Genomic DNA, 12,691 nt, shown 5'->3' with positions numbered 1-12,691 from the left:
GACACTACCTATCTAGGATCTGTTTCCTTTGTTGAGTATCCTTTTGCAGACAAGCCCGTGAGCTTTCTCTTTTATAGTTCCATAACGAAGATCCCTTTCTGTCCCTTTTCTGAAACTATATTTAGACTAACTAACTAATTTTTCACTTGATATTTATAGGCTCCATTTTTAATGTTGACATTTATTTCATTGAAAACATCAAATGCCTCCCTATCATTAGAATCCATAGATTTTTCTATATTGGAACTAAGTGTTGAATGCACATTTGTCCTTTTAGATTATGATAAGCACCTTTTAATAATTGAACCATTGGTGGGCTTGTTGGTGATGTCAATATTTTTTAAAAGAGGGTGTCCTTTCAATGGAGTGAACTTTATTGATGCAAGACACTATATCATAAGACTGTCACACCACTATTTCATAGCATTCTGCCCATTGGTATTGACATCTTCAGTTGGCATTGAAGAAGACATTAGAAATCTTGTGACTGTATTGTTGCTATCATTATGTATGAATAGTAGAGGGATTTTTGCCCTTTCTATTGTTTCCCTAAAACTTGATTTGGCATAGAATTTTCTTATTGTGTCACAGCCGTGGACAACTCTAGATATTTCTTATTCAAACTCTCTAATAAATATTGATGACAATGCTCTTGAAATTTCAAAACCTTTCTTCCTCCCTTTTGCCAGAAATATTTTACCGAGGTCCCAAAGAGATACCAAGAAGTGATAATATCTTCCACCTTAGACACCATCTAGTGACAAAAATGTTCCAAGATTTTATAGAAATAGCCTAGTGTTACTGTTAGATGTATTTATACGAGGTTGAAGAACAACTATCATGAAGGGTTTAGATATAGCGCGTCTTGGGGAACAATCACAAAATCTAACATAATAGTGATACACAGTTTCTATTTTGGAATCCTTTTTGATTGGCATAATATTGTTTATCTAGTGACAACCAACCCTCAACGTCTTTCCCATCCATCCATAATTTTGAGCCACCAACCCTCAATTGAGGAAACATCAATCTCACGTAGCTTCAATGTCAATTCCTAGAATAAATTTTTGTGGGCACTTGGGGGATGACTGATCAAAGAAAACTCCCCATCAAAATATATAGGAAATCCTATGGCATCCAAAGCAAACCTAGTTACCAACTACAAGGGATCCACCTTTGTATCTCGAGGTACCTTGGGATTCTTAGAAATCAAGTAACTGGGTCCCTTCACCTTCTCTTCATTCTATAGCACAGATTGTTTGTATTTCTCTTTTTCCATCGTAATGTCCTTATTTTAATTGAAAACTAGAATATATCTTTTCCTTTGTACATATTTTAATAGGCCTGGTAGTGCATTTGTGAATATTGTTCTCACATGTGCCTCCTCTACATTAACAACAATATATTTACCAAGAAATGGGTATAGTAATGCTTCTCTCAACAACATTCCATCAATCATGAATTTGATCCTTGTGGTTTCATATGTTGCTTCTTCCCAAGTCAGCAAGAAATATGGAAATTGGGTTGTCTTCTCAACCATGACAAGTATGTCATGCTTCCCTACTTTTTCCACTGGCCTTGCTTAGCAGAAACAATGGGTAAATAATTCCTTTGTTTCAGGATCCTTTGCTTCCTATGTGAAGCATTAGTGTATGCAGAAATTCAAGAATTCACTTGTCCACATGGTGCTTCTCTATACTATCCCCCCATGTGAACACCATATAAGTGCAGAAGCTAAGCTTGGGAAAGAAATTAAAAGTAGCTTGACTAAGGATAAATTCCTTGACAATGTATAATTTTGGTGGCATGATACAAATCCCGATGAACTGCTCTAAATTATTATGTCGGAATTTACTAAAAGCCATAGTAGTCACTATTCCAGAACCCATGAGAGCATCTTTAAATATAGTGGCTTTTCTAATTGGATGAGGAATCAATCCTTGGTTTGTAGTTCTAGGAACCTTACGAGATGAGCATTGAGAAAAAATAACATGAATGAGTCCTTTTCCTTTAGAAGCTTTGATTAAATCTGGGTATGCTCCCAACCTAAGTCCTGAAGCAACACCATTCACTAGCCCCTCCTTGATTACATCCAACAATATTGGAGGATCAAAAACATTAGTATATGCCTTATTTACTTTAGCTCTGACATTCTCTAAAACATCCAACGCTTTTGGTAAAGAACCTAGTTTATTTATTCTTTGGAGATACTTTTTCCAAGGAGGATGATCCTCATGAATGTCTAGTGCAGCAAGAAGGTCTGAATGAATCAAGACATCATCTACAAGTCAAACTTTAAGTGCCTCTTTGGAATCCAAGGTCTTTTAGGTCAGTAAAATGTCAATCACACATTGAAGTCTTTGGAATCATTGTGTGCCTACCCTGAAACCATCAACCAAAAAATGTTCATCTAAATGCGAATACTTTATTGTTGCTCCTAGGTCTATGCACTCTTCAAATTTGTTTTTCAAAACTTCTTGATCCTCAGTTGCCTCCAAGTCTTCCTCTTCAAATACCTTTTTAGTGCTACTTCTTTTCTCAACTTCCTTTTTATCTTCTGCTTCAGGGTCTTGAGTTTTAAGTTTGTAATTTCTTTTAACTTTCTTTGATAATAACCACACTTCAATTTTCTCTAACATGTTTGCAAAGTCTCAGTCATAATCTTCAAATTTCTGATTTGGAAGCATTTTACCTACAACCTTCAATTCTATTGCTCTCCTCGATATCACCCACAACTGACCAATGTCATGCATAGATACCACTATAATGCACCCAACTAGGTTTCCATGTTACTTAGAGAAAATTACAATTTTCATCAAACAAATGTTTCCAAAAATATTTACAGATTTCTCTGACAATTTTCTATGAATAGTTGATGTGCAAATTAGGAAAAATACATTTCAAGGAAACATGCAATCTGTTAATCAATTTATCACACAAAATGGTAGAGACAGTTTTTGATCTTCATTAGAGCAATTCTTAGAGATTAAAACTTGGAGAAAGGACACCTGGGAGAGCCTTCCAATCTGAAGATGAATACAAGCAATCACTCCTCAAGTATTTGGCCTTCTTAATAGATCAACTATTGAAGAACAAGTCTCGATCCAATGATGTTTCTTGAGTTTACCAATGATGAATCACACCAAAAAATGCACACAGTTTCCCTTCTAAAGGCATACCACTTTCTAAACAAATAACTAAAGGCCACTTTTCATATTAGGACACTTAACTACAACCAAGCTAGCTATTTGGCCTCATCTGAAAATCAAAGTGTTGGAAATGAGTATGAGACAGGCACATCAGGGATTCAATCCTTCTTCAGGAGACATAACTGGAAATGAACGATTCGATCCCTCTCTGATTTGATCAGTTCACTACAACTATAGAATTTGATCCCAATGGGAATTAAACTTGGAACCTAGCTGACTCCACTCCATTTGCGTTGACTTAAAATGAGGGATGTGCTGCATGGAAAGGGAAGGTAAAATATCTTGTAATCATTTGGTATCTGGAAGTAGAGGGGTTTTTTTGTTATGATTATTTCACGAAGTAACAATGTCCATACCAAATTATAGTATTCATTCTTGATCTGTTCACTATGTTCTTAGTGATGACTACTATGGTTTCCGGGGTGATTTTTGGGGATGGAAGAATCTTTGTCCTTTATATTGTTGTTCCTTTCACTAGAGGCACTTCCTTGTATATGGATTCATTAAAGGTACTTTATTTTGTAGGTACTTCTTTACCATGTGTCTCCAAGTCTAGTAGAGATTGGAAGCAATTGATAAATGTGTGGTTGTCCTTGGGATTCATATGTTTATGTCGTAAATTGTAATTGCTTAGTTTTCTTGTGAGTCACTATTTTAAACTCTCTTTGATCACTTGAATGTTAGGTGCTTTGTAGATTGATTTTCTCTGTCCATGGAGCTCATGTTTTCAGGTAACCTTTGACAAAATATGCATATTTATGGAACAAATTGCATTCAAAGAAGAAGCTTTCATAATTTCGATCTTGATGGAGGATTCTTCAATCCAAACAAAAGCTTTCATAATCTGGATCTTGATGGAGGATCCTTGACAAAATGTGAATATTTATGGCGAGGATTACATTCAAACAAGAAGCTTTCATAATTTGGATCTTGACGAAGGATCCTTTCATCCAAACAAAGTAATATAGCCTTCAGGAAGCCTTTGTATAAAGTGACTTCCACACAGATATGGGTGCAAAATTGTTGAGACCCTTTGGTCTTTGCTACTTCGATAAACTTCCCTAGTTTGGAGTGTTTAACTTACAACCATCTTTCTGATGCAAGAATATAATAGTGGATTATCTTGGATGTATTTTTCACTAATTATTCATAGTGTTTCAATTAGAACTATCTTTTTATAAACATGTCATTAATCTTAGCTTTTCTATTATGGCACACTGCAAATCACTTTAGCCTTTCTATATTGTTTAGATTCCACATTTTTTTAATGCATAATGCCTTGTGTAATCAGGTTCATTGACAAGAAAGCATATGGCCATAATTTTTAGCATTGTTGCATTCACTTGGTAGGGTACAAATTGATAATCATGGGTCATTTATGAGATGCCATTATTTTTTTCATTCTCCTATTTAATTAATAATTTTAGGCTCCATTCATAAACGATATGTAAATCAAAAAGTGAAGTTATCCTATTCAAAACTTCCTTGAGATATTTTTTATTCTCTCCATCCTTACATAGAAATTTTCATCAGAAAAACCACATGAAAGAATATTATGTTTGATAATGTATTGTAATCATAGTCTATTATGTGGACAGGTGCTTTACTCTGTCACTCGTGTTAAATTTAGATCATAACAATGGATTGCCTTGGATGTATTGTTCACTAAGTAGTCATGGGGAGATTTGGATTCCAATTTATGTGAATGAAATTCATATAGATATGTAAGTAGAGACCAAGATTTCAGTGATTCACGGGGATATTTGGATCCCAAGTTATGTGAATGAAATGCACTAAGATATGTAAGCAGAGTCCAATATTTTAGTAATTCTTGAGAATTTCAATTAGCAGTTAAAATGTGTTGTGTGTTTAGAGGGGATTTTGTTGGGGCAAGTGATTAGTTGGCTTCGATTAATAAAAATTGTTGCAGTGTATTGGATTGTCTCTTGGCAATGTTTCCCAATCTAAAGTAGCGTCTTTGTTTTCCTGTTGAAAGTGGTCTATTTCAAAAATTGGTTAGCATAAATCTAAGCATGTCATTGGGTCTATCTCAAAATCATTGGTTTTATTTCAGAAATTGACTAACATAAATCTCCGCATGTCTCAAAACTTCATTAGCATAAATCTCAGTATTTCATTGGGCAGACCTTTCTATGGATGTTGTAGCTGAACCAACCCTTTCTATCAATGTTGCAGTTGACTCAGTTATCCAAGTACCAAGAAAGGCAGCAAAGCCATTATCATTTCTTAGTCCATCACCATCAGACGAAAAATTGAAAGTTTGTCACGTGTGTCAATATGAAATCAAAGTAGAAGCCCAATGCATGCATGGAAATGAAGTGGAAGATGCACAACTTCTAATTCATTACTTGAAGATCTTGAGGAGAGGTAATATTGGGCATACCACTGCTTAATTCTAGTTTTGTTTTACAAAGAGTATTGGTGAGCTCCAGTATTGCAGCAATAATGTTGCAACTCCTAGGGCTCCCTTCTTTACTTTTATCAACCCAGTAGTTCGTAACAAACTTGGAAGTGACGATATTGTATACACAAGTACTAGCTCTTACAGCGGCTGTCACTTGATCAGCTGGCACAAGTTCACTAGGAGCTTAAGCTAACTTCTATGAGTTCTCAGAAGTAGCTATTACTGTGATGGCAGAAGACTAATTCTACGGGGGCTATTCTACTTGCAGAAAGAGAATGAAAACTGAAATGGAACTCAAACCTTAGCAAACCCTAGCAAACCCTAATCGTGCAAGAAAAGAGATGGAAATTATTGGAATGGGTGCCATTGATTACTGAAAAGGTAAATTGCATTTATTCAAGCTACTTATAAAGAGAAATGGAAACTTTTTGCAATTTTGAGTATTTTTATGTGGATTTATTATGCTTGTGAATTGACTAATTGTCACTGTGCAGTGGTTTAGTGGCAAAGGAAAATGGAGTTGCCTTTTACAAATGATGAGGAAGGTGTGGAGGGGTCCTAAGAAGTCCCTAGTACCCTTCTGGAGATTTCCATTGCAACCAGACTTCGAAAAGTCGCTTGCATGAACTTCTACAGGAAGACTGCAGGGGACCTACAGGAAATTCTACAGGAGGAGGCCGAAAGTGGTTTTTGGAGGTTTGAAGGAGGAAAAACGGTGGGAAAAGGGAAAGGAAGGCTGGATGGAGGTGTCAAAGGGTCTATGACTCTGTGAATGAAGTTCAAACATGAAAGAGATGGTTGGATTTGTTCAAAGGTCAAAGAAGTAATTTTGCACAAAAATGTAGAAATTAGGGCAGTTTGGGAAAGTATGGCGAATGAGTAAGGGAAATATTGAGAGATGGACTGGAGTAGGTTGGGTGATGGAAAAATGATAAGCTGGAGGGGTCTACAAGTGAGCTGCACACTTTTCAAAACTGTCCCAAGCAATGACTAAAAAAACAGAGTTTTTCTTATTTTAACCTAATTCTAAGCTAAAAACTAGAAAAGTGTTGAACAGAACTTTATGGACAGGAAATTATGCAAGAAAGCCATGGAAATTGAACAAGAATAGATCTAAGCATGTAAATACAACTGATATTAACTTCTCCAACTCGAAATCTCTCACTAGCAATTGCATTGGAAAGCAAAAACAGTGTTTTAGTGGCAGCAAGAGTTCCTTGGTCTCAATTCATGGTCCTGCAGAGGGAGAAAGGAGATCAAGGCCTGTTTGGTAGCCTTTTTGTGGATCTTCTTCTATTACTGCAGCAAACTAGCTAATCAACCTAAAACTAGAACAACTATCTTAATCATAAAAAACAACTTAAGTAACAAAGCAAGATTTAATCTAAACAACAGAAATTATTTCATGAATGCAGAAAAACACATATAAATACACAAAGGAGGTGTTGGGCACTTGGGTTGGGCCCAACCCCAAGAGCTACAGTCCCTTTAGAAAGATCAGTGCTGGTTCAAGGCTAAATTCATCTTCATTGATAAAAAAATAATAGTCACATCACAAAACTGTTTACAGAAAAAGCTCAAAAATGAGCTGAATACAGGGCTGCACCAAAGTGCGAAAATAGACTATCCAATAGCTAAAATCTAACAAACAAAACTAAGGCCCTAAGCCTTCTTATTTATACAAATGGGGACCTCCAACAATCCTCCTAAAATCAAGGAACTTGGCTTCCTGAGACTGAAGATAACAGCAGTCCTACTTGACTTGCTTAGCTTCCCCTTGGCTTTGTGCTCCGAGTTTTTGATGGAGAATTCAAGGTAAGGGTTCATAAATGAAGGGAACACCCTCTTACAAATCCTCTCCCTTGTTTTTCTTCGAATTTGGTTGCTAAATGCTCATTAAACCTTTGATTTTGTCTCAAAATTGACCAAAAATTTACATAAAGCACACATTAGACTTTTTGGCATAATGACTAACCCAATTCATTCTATTAGCATAAATATAATAAAAAAACATGCAATAAACTAATGAGAATGGTGGATTAAGTCGAATTAAGAGGCAAAATGAGCCCATATAATTACCCATTTCTAAGGCTCATCAAGTATATTACTAAGTATCCTATTGTACTTACTTAACACTAAGACTTAGTGGTACTATTTTATGTAAGCTTACAATTGTCTTACTCAGTAAACTACTATCTTACCCTGAATATGTAAGCAAGCAACTATCGTCCTAGTAAATACTCGAACAATTATTACATGTCAATAAACCAAGTTAACTTAATGGTTCATGTACCCACGAGTAAAGTAATACAACAAAGCATTAATAATTCTAACATGCTAGTTTCATACTTACTTTTAGTATTATTTCATAGTATTATTTCAAATCCAATTGCAAGGATGATAGCTGGTGAGCCCTTTGTAAGTAAGCACGACTTTGATGGATTCGTGATTACTTATAGTAGGAAAATGACTTTATTCAACGACTTACACTGATATGTAACTGGCGGAACACAGATTTATCCTTGACTGACGAAGAGTCATAGAACAAAGCGGAATTAAGGCTCTACCATGGGTGACTATGGAACAAGATCTTAAACTAGTGCTTGATCTTATTCTCGAAAATATGTATCTGCCTCTAGAACTGGATTTTCATCCTATAAAAAATTTTCTTACACTAATGCAAGAGAACTGATCGAGTCAAACTCTACAAGTTTTTCCTACATTTTTATGAAATTTTCTTAGACTAATACCGGAGAACTGATCCGACCAAACCCTACTCAAAGTAAAAACTTGGTACTCTACGGCCTCCCCTGTTATTCTCTTAAACAAGTGATTCTCGTGATGACCCCACACCTTTATTTATACACATTCCAAAATATATTTCTCCCTTTAATGATTGACGAAGATCTTTTACGCATCAAATACTTGTTCAGCCACACAGCCACACTCATGGTTGATATTTTCATTCACGAAAACAAATAAAAGAAATGTGCTTGGATTTTATATTGTTATAATATGTTTATGGTGCTGTCGAGTGCCCCCACCACTTTTATGGCAATTATTGACATCCTTATTATTGGCAATTATTGGCCTTTTTATAATGTTTGTTGTGACGCCGAGCATATCTCTTACAATAGTAAGGAATAAAAAAATGTGCTTGCCTTTATATAATATAAAATTAAAATTCAAATTAGAGATTAATTAAATTAGCTAGGATTATGATTATGAAAATAAAGTGTTATTATAGGTTCATGGTTCACATTTTCCCATGGAGATCAATCGAATGACTATATATAAAGGACACTACTCTCACTTTTTATTACCTTCAACTGCAATCATTGCTCGTAGTGCAGTCCTTTTCCAGTTGTGAGCGGCAGCAACAAGAGGAGGGTGAGATCATGGCGGCGGTAGAAGAAGAATCGACTATGGAATTGAAAAATTCGTCATCGACTGACCTCATTGCGTCCTGTGGGATGAGGACCCAGAAGTGTGAAGGGTTTTGGATACAGGTCAACACAATACCAGCAGTGATGGTGATGCAAAGGGAATTCCAACCGCTCCAGGACGACATTTTCTTGGCTTCATTGCCAAAATCGGGGACTACGTGGAGCAAAGCATTAATTCATACGCTCGCCCAATTTAGCAAAAAAGACACGAATATCGGGGCTTCTGTGGAAGACCGAAATCCCCATTCTTTGGTAACCACAATGGAAACATACCTCTTCGATTGTACTGCTGAGCATCAACAGTGCGATGTTTCCATCTTTTCCAAGTTCCCATCTCCGCGTGTGCTGCACAGCCATTTGCCATTCCATTTGCTGCCTCCTCTTGTGAGGTCTTCTGCTTGCAAGATTGTTTTCATTGCTCGCAACCCCAGAGATGTCTTCGTTTCCCATTGGAAATTCTACAATAAACTTCATGAAGATGGGTTCCCTTTTTCAAATGGAGATATGAGTAAGGAAAGTTTGTTTGATGGGTTTTGCTCTGGGCTTTTCCATGGCGGCCCGTTTGCGGAAAGCGTTCTGAGTTATTGGCGTGAAAGCAGACGGGATCCCAATAAGGTGATGTTTGTTACTTACGAGGACCTGCAAGCCGATTGCGTGGATTGCGTTAAAAAGCTTGGCCTATTCTTGGGCTGCTCTTCTCAACTCGTGGAGGAGAAGGTTGCAATAATTGTGGAGAAGTGCAGTTTCCAGAGCCTGTCAACATTGGAGGTGAATAAAACGGGAAGAGTGTTGGAAAATAAATTTCGAGTGCCCAACCACAGTTTCTTCAGAGAGGGAAAAGTGGGCGAGTGGAAGAAGCATTTCACCCCACAGATGGAGGAGCGTATTTATTTGGAGATCGAGCAGAAATTGAACAACGAAGGCCTCCATTTCAAATACAGTTTATAGAAAGCCATTACATTACTGATCCATTTTCGTTATTAGATAAGAGCTAAGTGGTGTTGAATGTTATTATATTACTGTCATCTATTTTTGTTTATAAGATAGGCTTTGTCGAGTTTGCTACAGTGGGTTGGCGAAGTTGTTTCTATTTGTCTCGGTTAGGTTTGGTGCGTTTGAAGGTGTTTATAATTGTGTGGGTTAAGTTTGGATATTTATGAAAATATTATGTTGTATTTGTTCTAATTGTGCGGGCTTTAAGTTTTGATATTTATTAAAATATGTTTAGTGACCGTGAAGGTGTTTATAATTGTGTGGGTTTTAAGTTTTGATATTTATGAAAATATTACGTTATATTTGTTCTAATTCTGTGGGCTTTAAGTTTTGGTATTTATGAAAATAATATAGTTTATTTGATGTAATAGTGAAAGTTAATTTTTCTAATTACTCTTTTTTTTTTAAAGACATTTTCATTATTGTGAAAAAAATAGAGAGATTATTGTGTTGACATTATGTAGTGCTGAAATTGCTTGTTGTTAATAGGATTAATATGGTAGAAGACTTTTTCTCAATCTTTCTCTTGATTATTTGGATAAATAATAACTTAAATAAATTTAAATAGATAATAATTACATTTTTAAAATTAAAATAAATTAAAATAAATGATAATTAATATTTATTTTATATGTTCAACACTCTTTGTTCAAAATTACACTAACAAGAGTAGTAACTAAAATAATCTAGTTTGTTGAAGGTAAAAGATAGTATCTCACTTTTTATCTACACCATCCACCCCATGTTACATCTGTATCAAAACCTACATCAATCAAATGTAGGGAGGCTACTTACGTATATGCTTATGGGTAAAACACTGGCTATGTTACTGACTTTACTACTTTATTGGTGTTGAATGGAGAGTGTGCTCCTTATGGAACTGGGGAAATTGAGATAGACTAAAGTACTTTCATCAAAATAAATCTAATATACTACAATAGATTATTATGTTATTGACTTTACTACTTTATTGGTGTTGAATGGAGAGTGTGCTCCTTATGGAACTGGGGAAATTGCGATAGACTAAAGTACTTTCATCAAAATAAATCTAATATACTACAATAGATTATGCCATCTTTATAAGCAATTATGTAAATCAATACCATGAAATAATATAAAGTCATTTTCTTTTAGGTGTCTCTACTGCAAGAGAACTTGCTTTGATGAGTTTCAAGCATTGTATTATTAAGATAAAGAAACAAGGACATCAATTAATTATTATTATTATTATTTTTAAAGACTCAATGACTCCCCATTGTTGAAAAATGTAACTAGGAATTATACATCAAGTTTCTTACTAGAGGAGCAAGATCAAGGACATTTTCATCATTTTCAGAAATTCTAAGGCAACTTCCTCTCATTGAAGCAAGGACCATACCATTATAGAAGATCATCGAAGAAAGAATCAAGAAGTCATTATTGATCTAGGGGCAAATATTCGGAAGTGGGTTATTTTTCTATGTTTTAACCAAAAAAAATTCACTAATTTCATTTTTTCTAAAATGGTTCACCCAATTTTTAGAGTATAAACTTGTTTTACCTAAAAAATCACCATAATTTTATAGAGGATATATATAATCATTATAAATGTCAATATTTTTACAAAAACATCGTCAAACATTTTATAGTTTCCATATTAGGGACTAGTAAGATTCACTAACATTTCTAAACTTTTTGATAGATTTCCATCCTTAAGATTTTCCCTCATAAAAAAGGACATATCCATGAAAGGATATAAAGTTATATCCTTCTTTATGAAGTCAAGGATCACTCTTGAAGAGATCTATCCTCATCAAGGAGAAGTTCTCTATCATCTAAATTATCATCATACTCAAGGGGACAATGAGTGGAAGAAGCATCTTCACAAGTAAGTATATTTATGTTTGAATATGTCAAAATGCCTTTTTGCAAGGAAAGCAACAAATTGGTTGGAGCTTCAAACTATCTTGCATGGAAGAAGAGGGCACATCTGAATCTCATAAAAAACGAGGTTATGGATCATGTCAAAGGATCTATTGCCAAACTAGCAAAAGAAGATGCTCAAGCACTTGAAACATTTATGAAAGGGGAAGTGAGGGCTCAAAGGATTCTCATAGAATCCATCAAGGATCCCCTCATTCCATATGTATCTAAACTCGACACCTTAAAAGAAATATAAGACAAATTGGTAGAGTTGTTTTCTATAAGCACTGTAGGAGAAGTTATCTCTCTAAGGCAAGAAATCTACAAGCTAAGGATATCGAAAGAAAAAGGAATAACCTCATAATTTATGAGGATATATGAAGTAAGGGATCAAATTCAAGATCTAGGAGAAGTAATGTCTGACAAGGAGATGACCACTATAGTACTAAATGCACTACCAGAGGAATGGAGAACTTTACTTCAAGTATTTATAAGAAGGAAGAAGCTACTCCATTCTAGCATCTATGGTCTCTTTGCAAGATTCAAGAAACCAAGATGAAGGCTAAAACTAATGTGGGGACAAGTAAGCAAAATCAAGAATATGCTACTATGACAAGGAGAAGAGGAAATTATGGAAAATTTGGGCCTCAGAAAAGGAAGAAGAACCTAGCTAAGGTTCAATGTTATGGATGTCCAGAATATGGGAATTCCAAAAG

At 35.2% G+C, this 12,691-nt stretch overlaps 1 pseudogene; it reads left to right on the top strand.

Moving 5' to 3' along the window:
- Positions 1 to 8,920: 8,920 nt before the first annotated feature.
- Positions 8,921 to 10,267, top strand: LOC149207988 (cytosolic sulfotransferase 5 pseudogene; annotated as a pseudogene).
- Positions 10,268 to 12,691: the final 2,424 nt, after the last annotated feature.

The sequence above is a fragment of the Pinus tabuliformis genome, chromosome 1_2 (assembly GCF_031772625.1).
Source record: "Pinus tabuliformis cultivar Carrire ecotype Pingquan chromosome 1_2, CPIR1, whole genome shotgun sequence".
NCBI classification, from domain to species: domain Eukaryota; kingdom Viridiplantae; phylum Streptophyta; class Pinopsida; order Pinales; family Pinaceae; genus Pinus; species Pinus tabuliformis.
This window is presented reverse-complemented; position numbering and strand designations above follow the sequence as displayed.